The 13,795-nt window shown below is 43.7% G+C and overlaps 1 protein-coding gene across 2 annotated transcripts in view; it reads right to left on the bottom strand.

Annotated features, from left to right (window-relative positions):
• The window catches only part of GALNT17 (polypeptide N-acetylgalactosaminyltransferase 17), a 210,655-nt gene that overhangs the window by 77,350 nt on the left and 119,510 nt on the right, over nucleotides 1-13,795 (bottom strand). The gene's annotated exons all lie outside the window — the stretch shown is intronic.

The raw sequence follows: 13,795 nt of genomic DNA, 5'->3' as shown, positions 1-13,795 counted from the left end.
TTCCACTGCTATCTACAGTGCTCTACATTAGGGTGAGGAAGTTTTCATGTTTACCCTGGGAACCATCATGCCCCCCACCTAACAGTGCTGCTCAGCCCCACCTCTGCAGGAGCAGCCCAAGCAAGGTAAGGAAAGCAAGCCAAGCAAGCCCAGCCAAGGAAAATAACAGGAAAATGAGAGCAGTACTACCAGTACTGACAACATCAGTGTAATAAGCAGAAAGACTGAGAGAAAACTCAGTGTCAGGGGTTAATTTATAATAACTATGCATTTTCAAGGACACAGTAGTGGCTGTGTTTACTGACCACCCCTGCTGTCACATGCACACACACCGTCCCTCCCTCGTTACCTTGCAAAGCGCTCGTCAGATCTCTATCTGATACAGTTTCCCAGAGATGAGGATGCTGTTCTGATTTCCACAAGCTGAGATCATGTTTGGGGTATTTTGTGAGCGGTTAAACACTTGTGACCCTCTCCATAAAATTATGCTTTGCTACAGAGCATGGCACTGAACAAAACCGTATCATTATGCCCTTGCTGCCTGGGGATACACTAATCTGTTGTGGTTATGGTATGTGGAGAGTTTACCCCCTGGGATATTTTCTGTACTAAAATAGAAATATAAAAACCATTTGCCCCTTTAACCTGCTTTCATTTGAATCTATGCTGTCAGGATAAAAAACAAAGATCCACTTGAAGGGATCAGCAGGGAGGAGATGATGAATTTTGCAGGTGAGCCACACCAAGGTACCGCTGTTTTCTCAGGATCCTCCTGCCCACCCTCAGCAAACAAAACGATGCTGCTCCGGAGAAGGGGGAGCCCCATGCGGGACAGGAGGGCCATCATCTCTGCAGCTCCTCTCCTGAGGACGCCCACCTTGTGCGACCTGGGGAACACTTCCAGGACTTAACATAAATGGTAGCCCGCGTCTCTAGGAATCTCAGGCTACTTAGAAACACGTGCCTTCTGCAGGAAATTGGATTCTGAGGTAGAAATATGGCAATGGGATGGCATATTTTAATGATGGCCTCAAATTCCTGGCACAAAGCACAGTTCATGGGTTGTCTGCACCATGGGGCACACTCAGGGCTGAACCAAGCAATTAGAGACTACAGAGGAGGAAAGCACACTCAGACTCACCCAGATGTGGGTTACGGATGGCAAGCATCAGACCCACGCTGCCCAACATGCCTGTACCACCCAGAGCAGCCTTTGGGGAACCCCATGGCACACGGGTGGCCACAGCACACGATATCCCCATAGGGGCATCGCCACAGCTCCGCCAACAGCCAGCCTGTGAAACCCCAGAGCTCCTTGGACGAAAAGTTCTAGCCACTTCAGTATTATTATTTATAGGCATTTTAATACTTTTAATAGACTGGTAGAACACCTAAATGCTGTTGCCATATTAAATTAGTTAGCATCAGAACCCATCTGAGAGTTGTTTTTTTTTTCAATAGATTTCTTCCCTGACAGCCCGCTCAGCCCTCCCTCCAATACGCGGTGTAATGTTTCATGGTTTGCTGCCACTCTAGTACTTAAGATTTCAATTCTATTGCTTTATTTGTAGCAAGTTAACTGCCATTAGCAGAAACAATTCTTTCTGAAATGATAACCACGTTAGAGATGCCAAATGTAATAGCTCCATTATCCTATATTACCTGCTGGAATTAAATAGAAGCTAAGTGTCTCTGGTTTTACACTGAGCAGGAACAACCCAGCCTGTCCCCTCCATGGGGAATAGATGTGGTGGACACGGGGACCTTTGACTTCTCCAGTCATGCTGACAGGAAAAAAAAGCACAAAGTTTTCAGCCAAATACATCTGCATTTCTGACTCCATCATTTGGATCTCTGGGAGCTCACCACGAGGTGAGCAAGGTTTTCTGAAACAGACACCCCTCAATAGCCACACACAGGAGCTGTACACCAGAGACCGGGCGCCAGCCACAAAGCCTGACTCAGTAGGGATGGAGAGCCCCGTGTTCCCACCATGAGGGCATGCCACAGTCATTTAACAACAAAAATCTAACCTCTTGACCAAAAGGATTTGAAACTCAGTGTTTTTTGTGTATGTTTTTTGTTTGTTTGTTTGTTGTTGTTTTTGTTTGTTTTTCTTTTAAGTTAGTACAAATAAAATAATCTTATTTTCCAGATACCAACAACATTTGAAAAGCCACCGGTTCCAGGAGCTGGCCATGCTGTTATCAGCTTCATAGAGAACAAATTTAAAGGACTAAGAAATTCCCCAAACTGTCCACTTCTGCCCTAGACTGCCACACAATAATGGTTTTTTTGTCATTATTTTGCAACACTCCTTCTCTTTGTAGACCAGAGAGTCACTGATCCTTTCTAAAATGCTTATAGAAGCAGCCTGATGGGGATTTTGCAACTTCACCTTCACATTTTCTTCTTCATTTTCCTGCACACTGTTTTCAACAAACGATAACCATGAAGCATGCAAAGCAGTGCTCCCAAGCAGATCGGAGATCCCTCAAGCAATACAAATTAAGTGCTACATTCTTCTTTGTAACAATGCCTCCATATTAAATAAATGAGGAATCATGCGGTGCTCAGCAATTTAAATAAAAACACCATTTGATTTTGTAGTAAATCCTTCAAAAAGGTGGACATTTACAATAATAGATAGCCCATCCACAATGAAATTATGGCCTGCAGACAAAGAGCTGATAAAGCCTCTTGTTCCTCTGCCCCTTAATTAAAAGCATTAACACAGTTTGTTTTTAAAAATCACACAGCTCAGCTCGGCTCAATGCATTTATTTGTCCCGATAGCTGTTTTTTCTTTAATGAGAAAGGAAAAGCAGAAATTGGCAGAAAAGGATGAACAGAGATGTTTAGCAGAATTATTGGTTTTGTATCCAAAAACCCACAGCGTTAGTTCCTTGCTGTTACTTCTGTTGGCTCCTCTATACTGCAAGTGACAAAAGGTCAAGAAGAACAGCTTTTATGAAATATCCTCAGCATGAATCTCTAAATAAAGATGAAGAAGATACAGGGGAAAACGTTTATCCTAGTCTATTAAGTTACTTTAATGGTCTTCCTTTCTTTAGTGCACAGTTACCATCTAATGATTAAAAAGTCTCAAGTAGATTGCTTCTTCAATTCAAGGAAATTAATTTTCCTACACAATTGGATTTTGCTTCCAATTTTATGCTAAAGCGCAACTTATAAAATATGTAGGAAAAAGATATTAAAAAAATAATTAGTGGTCATACCACTGAGTACAGGAAAACCGAGAACATACTTTAAGAATTTGCTGGGGTGTCTGGTTTCCATTAAAGTGCCACTGTTTTTAATAAATATTCAAGGAGCTGCTCCACCTTCAACAACACAATCCCACACCTTTAGGAGACATGGCACCACATGTAGCACTTCTGCGACAGTACTTTAAATACCTAGAAAGATGTAATTTTTTATTAACGTCTCCCAGACTTGGCATTCCTCACTTAATGCACTAAACTCAAACATTTTCACTTGCATCTTGAGGTTTCAGACTTGTCCAAACTACGTGCAATTTTCCTCTTCTGCACCTCCACGTTTCAGCTGGTGGTTGGTCACTGGTGGGATCCAGCATCTCAGCAGGAAACACAGGGAGACCGTGAGCTTGTGGCCTGAACTTACCAGTTGAGGAGCATCAGCTCTGATCTCACCCCGTCCTGCATTGGGTTTACACCTGGATCCCACACTGACCACCCAGCAGTCATCACATCTGCCTCAGGAGAGCTGAAAACAGACTCATAACATGTAGAAAATTTAAGTTAAATTATCAAATGTGCTGAAAGTAAGCATATAGCTTCCAAAAGTAGCCTGTGAATTATTTGCCTGAGTACACCAGGGTTAAGGAGAACACGATCGTTACTTATTTTACATGGCAATCTGTGATAAAGCAATTTTCTTTTGGCCCCAGATGAAATTAAGAACCCAATTTTCAAACAAAAAAAGACTGTCGGCGCTGTGCACCTCTATGTTTCTTAATTTGCGGGATGGTGAACGTATTATAGAATAAAGACCAAGATGTATAACACAAAGGTTTATAGCAAGAGAATACGTGTGTGGAAATAAAATACAATGATGCGGCGTTACGAATCGACCCCTCTGGTCATAAAACCAGGTTAATCCCGTCAGCTCCCGTGTGCCCAACCTCCTGCCCATGGGCAGCAGAGCTCTGTGGGCAGAGACCGTACAAAACCCTTTGTTCTGGCAACAAGCTGTGGCCCAGGAACTGTCTGGCCATGAGGTGACCAGAGACCCCAGCCAGCCAGGTGGCACTGGGCCCAGTCTGGATGCTGCGGGACCATCAGGGGTGCTGGAGGAGCAACATCTCTGCTGAGCACTCCAAGTGCCACCTTGGGGCATCCCCAGGCAACATGCTGGTCTCATGGGGACCTGCAATGTCTTACAGCAAGGTCACAGAGGAAAATTCTTCTCATTTGGGACAGTCAGAAATGGAAGAGAGGAACTGAATGAGTTACAAGTGAATGGTAAAACAACAAGCCTGGCCTTCAGTCGCTTTCAAGCTGGTGACCCTTGGGAGCTGCCCTGGGGACGAGGGTGGCGAGGCTGTGACAGGAGGGGCTCGGGCACAGACCAGTGCTGGACGTGACCCTGTTCTTATCTGCAACGAGACCACAGCAGAGCAGGACAGCTCCTCGTGCAAGAGAGGTGGTGGGGCCAGGCAGAACAAAACACAGGCCCAAAAGCAAACCTGGCCAGGCCTCTCCCAGCAAGGGACTGTCTGCTTCTGTCCCCAGAATGGCTCTACCCCCACCCCATGCTTTGCTCTGCCTTCCGTGTCCTCAGAAAGGGCTCAGCCACTTCCAGGAGGCAGCAGTGGGTACGAGGATGAGAGGAACCATCCTCCCCAGCCTCCTCCCTGCAAGTACAACAGCTATGCAAAAGATCCATTGCTGCCCATCTCACCTCTTTCCCCTTCTCCGTCTTCTCCAAAATGCAAATACATAGGGCAGACATGGCCTGCATGCCTGCTATAGAGCCAGCATTTGCTTTAACAATGAACTTCAGATAATTAATTCAAGAAGTTTGCAGTAATGGAGGTGCTGCAGTGCCAGGGCAGCTGCGGGAGGGGACCAACAACAGCGCACCAGCACAAGGGCAAGATGCTGATCACAACAGCCCAAAAACCAATGTCACAGATGAAGTGCCTCTCTGAAGGAGAAATATATATTGTTTCTGCCTCCCATGGAGGGGCGTCTAAGTGCAGATGCAGAGTCAGGCAGGAGCCAGCTTCCCTTCGCTGCCTGTGTAATGGTGTGGGCAGATAAAAGCTGAATGTCTTTCAAGAGAATGCAATAAAATTTCTAGGAAGGAAAGGCACTGTAGCCCACAGCAGCGTACCTTGCTTAATATTATTCCCAGGATGGCATCTGCAATAGTTGTTTCTTGAATAATTCTAGCTTCCCTGCCCCAGTGACCTTGTTTAATTGTCTGTTTCGAATGGGTTTATTTTCCCACTGTTGCTAAGTACTACTGAATCTGTGAAACAAATTAAAAATAAGAGATACCACATAAAAGAGATGCTAGATTGAATGCCTTCCCTGAATTTATTGGAGATTAATACGACTTTAACTTTTAATGACACAGAAGCTATGAAAACTCTGTATTTTTGAAAATATCTATTACGTCTACCACATCTGTGACCTTGCTCGAGATACATCTGACTTTGTTGCTGTTGCATGCCTGCTCTGATTTCCATGTCAAGAAGTGACACACCCTGCGATCTCAGGCAAATCATTGAACTTCTCTGTACCTCATCTATCAGATGAGTATAATACCCACAAGGTCTTGAGAGACAGCGTTTAATAAATCACTTTAGATTTCTGCATTCAAGTTGCTGAATTATCTACCACTGTTGTTGCACATGCTGGACCCCTCCTACATTTAAGCAATCTATGGTGAGAAAAACACTGGTAGATAATAACCTTACATGTAAGGAACTGTGCACACAGTTTTCTGCTTCAAGCCTTGCTTTAGGCCACCAGCAGCAATGAAAGCAGCATGCACACCTTGACTGCACCCCAGGTGTGTTAAGATACAGCATGTGAGTCTAAAGCAGATCACTGTTACATGTCCAAGGTTCTGGACTGTAACTCAACTGTAGAATTTCCCTTCAGGAGAAAAAAAAAATGCTGCCAAGGTCATCATCTAAAAGCATTTTCCTTCCTTGCACGTTTTGGAAAATCCAAGGATGTCCCAACACTTGACGTCACTGGATGCCTGCTGAACACCCACCTCCATGCTCCCATTTTCTCCAGCACTTTCAGCAGGGCTTTTCCTGCAGACGTGTGCTGCTATAGGCTGTCAAAATACGGCTGCTCATGTGCAGGTAATAACAGTCCCCAGCTGTACTTTTTCATATGAGTTGTAACTCCAGCCCCAAACATCTTCCTCACCTGGATCAGCACTGTTTGCTTGCAGAGATTTTGACTAACGCCAACATCTGCCAGCACCACGGTCCCTGCACTCCCAACCCTCTGCCCTTTACCTTCAGCAAAGGAGAAGCAGCACCTCATTTGCTCTCAAAACATTTAAGAACTTGACTAAATGCCATTTATTTACCATTTTGCAAACATCACCCACACTGAATGAGGCATAAGCCTGAACAACACCACAGTGTGCCAGGTCAGAGAAGCCAAGTGAAAGCTTTAACCTGCAGGCCCCATGTGCTTATAACCCCATTTCCACATGCAATGTGGAAGTAGGACTTTTAGGTCACGTGCTGGCTGCCCAACCATCTCCCACAGTGGTCTTGTAGGGACCCCAGCAGAAGAAACCATCCCTGAGAAACCCTTCTGAACCAGTGTCTATGAGATGGGAATGATCCTCCCCCAGAAACATGAAGCTTTACAAGCACAAGCACATTTGGGCTCTTTTCCGAGCTGTCTGCACAGGGAGCAATGCTGCATCACAGTGTTTGAGGTGTGTGGTTTTGAGCCTAAAAATGGCAAACTCGAGTACAAGCACTGAAGAAGACACCTTGGAGAAGGTTAATTTGATAATTACCCTTCAAATGGGACTCAGTATCTGTTCAGGAATGGTTTTGAGGAAATCATTGCAATTACAAGATTCTCCCTTGGGATAAACTTAAAAGATGATTCTTCATTTTAGCTGATTTAATGGCAGTTGCAGAGCTACTGCTGGAGGCAGCACAGAGACAGATGCCAGGAGGAAACCCAGTCTGTTACACTAGAGGCATAGGGAAAGATGCTGTCCCACAAGCCACTGTAGCACAACTGCATGCTTGTAAACATCAGTTTATGGTCACCCATTTATCCACAAAGGCAGAACTAGGCAAAACAATAGTGATCCCTCATAGTGATTTATTAGGGACGGTTATACAGGAGAGGCCACAGTTTCAGACTTGGAGGATGAGATAAAAGAAAGCGTGATTTTCACACATATATTAGCTCGTATTGGAAACCACTGAAAAATATGTAAAAGATAGCATGAAAAGTACTTTCCCTGTCTGGAAAGCTATTGCACATCAACATAGAATACAAGGGAGCACAGATTAGCATGGATGAAGAGTCAGAAAGGCACAGAATTTAGTTAACCTGTTTTTACTTTTCCTAAATGACTGGTCCCCTAGAGGTCTTACCCTCAAAGCAGATATGGAACTTGCTGTTATGTTTTACTTACACGGAGAGCATCCAGACAGAGTACATCTTGCTATCAAATCCAGGAGCTAAGCAACAAAGCCTTGTCTGCCCTAGGAAAATAGATGCTTTCTTGTATCTCGTTAGTTAAAACATGCTAACCAGCATGAGGTAAAATTCTAGCAAAACAAAGCAGCTTGAAATTTTAATCCGAGCTGGGAGGTAAGAGTAAATCACTCCCCAATCTCTTCCCCACAGTATGCATCACCATGCCGTGCACGAGAAAGCTGCTCCTACTTAACACACGGTAGGTACAGCGAGCACGCACCTTTAAAGATTAATCAAGAGAAGGTCACAGTCTTTTCCTGCTATCGACTATCACTTGCCTCTTCAATGCAAGTGGGAAGCGCCCTCCTGAACAGCTTATTCAGGATTTTCAGTCTCATGTGAACTTTTCATTAAAAGGGTAGTGTTTGTATTTGCAAATCAGACCTATTTATTCCATGCTAGAGATGCAGAACTACCCAGGGCAACGTCAAAAACTAGCTTCAAAGTTTCACTAGAAGAAGTTTAAAACCTCTTTTCTGCTAATTGGCAGGGACCAAAATCCACCTCACTTAGCAGAGAATAGGAGACGTCTTCATCAGTTCTCCAAGACACTTAGATTTAACACACAGAGCTAGGCAGCAAACACTTTTAAACCATTTTCCAGTTCTTCAAAACAGTATTTTTTAGGTAGTTCTAGACACAGGGACTTGCATTTGCACCACTTTGGAAATCAGAGTGACATGAGGACAGACTAAATCTGTCTCAACTGCATGAAGCTGAAAGACTTCTTGGACTTTTATTCACTTCAATATGATCTTTTGGCATTTCCAACACCTGATTTATTAGAACATAATGTTTGGTGCAGCAGAAGGGGAAGAAAAAAGAGGAAATTCTTATCCTTAAAAGTACCCGAGATGGAGGCCAGAGTTTGTGTGTGAGGCTGAACACGCTTACCTCATCCAGCACCTAATCCGAATCCCATAGGTTTTCAAATGGGAACAACTAAACCCTTGTGGAAAACATAGGCATTAGTACTGGTAAACTTGCAACAGGCACATTTGGGTACCACTGCTGGGTCCCCACTGTCTTTGCACACTGCAGACCCCCACGGGTTCAGGTCCACGGAGCTGCTCACATTCAGTGAGCTGCCGGTCCGAATGGCTCCTGCAGGAGCTGCTTTGCCAAGAGCACGTCCCTTTGCTTGCTATTGGCAATAAATGCAATGCAACTGTAACTTCATCTCCTTCCACTGCCGCTCGACTGCTAATTAAATGATAATTACTTTTAGATGTAATATGTATAACTAACAGGCACTTAACAGGAACATGTTATTTACTTTTCTTTCTTAACGTGAATATATTTTTTCTCAAGGGCAGCAAAGTGGCTGACTTTCAGTCATGTTCCTCCTCTCCACCTGGCAGAAAAATTACAGGAACAAATTTCACAGGTAAACAAGTTTCTCGTTTGCTTCAGACACTACTACCAGCCCAACTCAGCAACAGGTCGTGCCTGGTTAAAGCTGGGCCTGAAGGATCGGGGCTGAAGGTCTGAGCTGCTGCAGACTCCTTCAGGACCCAAACCAAGACTTAGGCAGCATGTCATGTCCTGGCCTAGGACAGGAAAGTCAGCACAACCCTATCAATTCACCAGCCTACCACGTCACAGCAAACACTCTCCTGGGGCTCTGCACTCTGCTGCTCCTCACACAGAGGCACCAAGAGGAATGAGCTCAGTGCAGAAAAACGAGCCACAACTGCTTTCTTCTCAAAGACACAGCTGGGGGAGGCTGTGGCACCACCCACATCCGCACTGATATGCACATATACAGACCAGTTTAAGCTGAGACTCTCAGAAGGGAGATGCCACACATGGGATGGTTCCATCCTGACCATGCAGCTACTTTTTGCCCTTTTATAATGAAGATACACAAAATCACAAGGAAGGCATTCATGACTAATCACACAAAACCAAAAAGAGTTGCGCAGGGCAGCGCTTACACCAAAGTACTCCTCCTCAGGTTTAAAATATGCTTCAAGTAACTACTAAATGGAAAACAAACAAACAAACAAACAAAAAAAACTACAATTCTACAGTTAAACTGTCTTTGAAAAGGTTGTGATAATATGAAGATGGGCTTTTCAATTATGAATGTGAGCATCACTCAAGAACAAACCTACCCTATTTATGACTGAAATGGTATTCTTACTCTGAACTCTGACCACTCAAACCAAAACCCAGCAGTCAAGACAAAGCCCTCTCTTGCCATGGATCATTGCCTGTAACAAAGATGCTGCAGGCCAAAGCAATGCATCTGGGGACACACACGCAAATGAAACTGCCCTATGGACTGTCACAAGTTAGAGTTAAAAAGTAATTCCCTTTTCAGCTAGGAACAGAGCGTAAGTCCCGGCCAGCTCTGCTGGTCCCTACGAAGTAATGTGAATGACAGAGCAGTGAAAGCCGAATGCCATCATTACGCTGAGCCATGCTCGTGAAGGCAGGCACCCAGCACCTCTTCCACTAGACAGTTATTTTGCACAGTCACTCTCAACCCTACAATGGAACCACATCACGTACTGGCCCTAGTTTCCTTCAGACACATAGAAGTACCTCCTAAACTTAAATTCCTCCTAAATACTAAACTAAAGGCATTACCAGAAGTCTGCATTGGCTGATGATTGAGCTCTTCACTACAAATTAGTTTTGCACAGGTCCACATTGCTTTCAGATATATTGCTGTAATGGATGCTGAAGTTAAAGATTCAGGAGACAGAAGTTATTGGGAATTTCATGGATATTTCTGCAGACAGAATTTGGGCAAACATGTTTGCTTTCACTATAGGCTGTTACTAAGAATAGGGATGTGAGTAATGGTTATTGACAGATGGAGCAGTTTCACTTTGTGGGTAAATGAGAGTGCACCGAAATAGCCCTGTAAGCACCTCAAAGAAGCTGAGTAATGCATTTATTTTGACAACTACTTGATACGAGCTGATTCGTAGGGAGGGCAACTCTCAGGTTTATCTTACCCTTCACGCATCCACAGCACAGAAGCACAATTCCTGAGAAATATAACAGATACATTTTGTGCCTCCAGCATTTAATAGTAAATGTCATTCTCATTTCTCCAGGTTTGGGGCTTATTTTAAACACTGAGCCAAGCAGATAGAAAAGAAAAATGAATATGGGAAGAACTATATCAAAATGTAAAAGCAAGGTCAGTAAAGATGATTGCCAGGTAAGGAAATTCAGAGGTGCAGAAGCAGTTTTGGATTCACCTCCATTTGGATTAGAGTAGATCTACCCAACCACAAATCAAATGTCCCGATATTTACGGAGGGATTTAACCCAACTGTCTATTTAAGGGTCAGGCAACTTAGAGCCAACAGCTTCAAAAGCAGTAATCACATCCGGTCCCAGGTGCATTCATCACCCCAATGAAAATGTTAAGGCTCTGAGCATTTCCTCCCATAGAGGCACATCAGGTTGGGGACCACTACTTCTGATACAAGTTCTCCTTGAAAAAGTGCCAAGAAACAACACAGATCAGAGAGCCAACAATGAAATTGTTATAGTTGATCTGCTGGCAGTAGATAATCTTCAAGCTGGTGCTTACGCGTCTGATCACCCATCCCTACAAGTCCCAAAGCCCAGCATGGCACTCTAGCCTATAACATACTTCTGCTGGAATGAGGCACATTCAATCTGATTCCCCCTTAGAGCTGGTTTTCTTAAAAAAATAAATAAAAATGTATTAATTTTCTAAATGGAGAATGTGGATTCAGAGCCCTCGTGAAGCTGTTGGCAAAGCTATCAGCAAACTCCTTGGTGTCAAGAGTTCACCTTCAACATTAAAAAAAAAAAGTACTCAAATTATGGGTTGCTCATGTGAGAAGCCAGTGCACAACATCAGCCAGCTTGCACTTCTCTGGCTGCTGATAATTAGTCAACTGTGCAAATGGGGATGAATGGGCTTAGCCACGTGTACCGTCAGCATCAGCCCAAGAAGAATTGGACCTGATGAAGAGCCAGGATTTCACTTGTACACGTAACTCAAAATGCCATGGGAGCTCATTTGAAGTCAGCATCCTCAGGAAGCAAAGGAACACAGGTCCTTTTTCCCCTTCAAAGTGTCATCCGGAGGAATAAAACGTCATTCACTGACTACACACAGCCAAACTGGAGAAGTCAGCATAAATGTTAATTTAGCTGCCCTTGCAGCTGTTTTCTTGCAGTTTGTAACCACTTTGGCAACAAGGTTCTCAAGACTAAAAGGAAGGCCAAGGAAGGCTGGCTCCTCTCCCCTGGACCCCTCCATCGCTGCAGACACACACCGCAACGCACACAAAAGTGCAGCACCCACCACGGTGCAGGTTGGGAAGAAGGGTATTCGAGGTTGTCGGTCTTTCAGCTGCAGTTTTGTAGCTTGGTGTATACAAATGCAACTGGGGGAAGAAAGGGAGCTGCCCGTGTTTTCTGGAGAATGGTGAATTTTTTACACAAGGAACCTTAAGTGCTTTGCCATTCGTGTTTTGTTAACAAAGCCTTTGTCCTACCCCAGCAGAAAGGCTGATTCTTTTATTTGTGTTTTGCCTAAAAGTTAAGTAGCACCAGATTCCTTGGCGGACAGGATCTGCATTTTGCCCTGGCAGACCTCCAGCACGCTGCAGGTTTTAAACAAATCAAGACTTTGTGATTGAATCCATGGTCTGGAAAAAAATGGAGGGAGTCAATACCAGTGTATGAACTCCTATAAAGGAAGTCAGAAAAGAACCTTTGTCAGCAGATTGTCTGAGGAATCCTGCAAATCTAAGATGAATCCAACCAAAGATCGTTGAACAAAACCAAGAGTTGCAATGAGTTCATGCTGTAACAACATGCTCCGTGCCTTCCGATCCACGCTGCTGATTCTTGGAAGACCATGTATGAAGTTAAACTGCATTTTGTAAAGTGTCTTTGCAGAGACTTCTTGTTTGTGCAAAATTATCAGTGGGAAAGGAAAAATAAGATAAATGCATGTGCTAGGAATGACTGCCACTTTCATTACATGGTGAAACAGCTATGCCCCTATGCCCTCTCCTTACAGAGTGCCACATGCCAGATGAGAGAAAAGCACTTTCAGTCCATTTGTGCTTTTAATCAGAAAACAAAGCAAAACAAAAAACATGCACTGATTTTAGCATTCTGAGTAAAAAGCAGAGAAAAGGAAGCAAGAGAAGTTTTAACCCCTTGGCTGCCAGACCTTTTGCTTTACCAGGTGCAGAAGGAGGCTACTGCAGTGCTAGATGGTCAATCAGAAATGGGGAGCGAACAGCAAAAACAAACTCTTCTGAAGCAGTGGGGTAACCTGTGTGCAACCTACAGGGGACATGATGTAATGAAAAGGTTCATAGTCTGTACGTGAAAACTATCTGAACACTTCAGCATTGGTGCTATGCTGAAGAACCTCTTCACCGATATGCCACTTTACCATACCGCTTTAATTAAGAGGTGAAAATCTGACATTTTAACATTTAACAAACTAAACAGGGGACAGCAGGCTCTCGCTGAAGAATTTAATCTGAATTAAGAAAAGCATATTGATGGTTCACAATGTATTTTAGAGATTTTTGCCTAGCAATTTTCAAAAAGTAAAGAACGCTGTCATATAAAACACTGCATAGTGTAGACACTTAAAAATTGCTCCTTTATGCTTCTAGATGTGCTGCATTAACAGAAGAAGCAGGAGTACAGCAAAAGACACTGTGGAAACAAAGTGTCCTGCTGGCAGCCATTTTAAAGAGTATCTCCCAAATTGTAATAAAAACAACACAAAAAAAAAATTCTCTCAAGTAACATTAGCATTTAGAAATTTAGTTTGGCAAAATTTGCTATTTATCTTGCACACAGTACCTACCTTTAGTAATATGTTTTCAATGAAAATCTGACAGCTAACTAAGCTCAGAGTACGTATTTTCTACCGGATCACTCCTTTGAGCAAAACCCTAAGCACGTCCTTGGCATCGACCAAGAGTAGCTCCAACAGCTTCAGATCCCTGATGTTCCATGTTTCGCTCTTACCCTGATCCAGAGCCTCAGCTTTTCACTGAGGCCAGAACAGCTCTTTATAAT

The sequence above is a fragment of the Anas acuta genome, chromosome 19 (assembly GCF_963932015.1).
Source record: "Anas acuta chromosome 19, bAnaAcu1.1, whole genome shotgun sequence".
NCBI lineage: Eukaryota > Metazoa > Chordata > Aves > Anseriformes > Anatidae > Anas > Anas acuta.
Note: the sequence above shows the minus strand (reverse complement) of the source record. Positions and strands in the feature narration are given on the sequence as shown.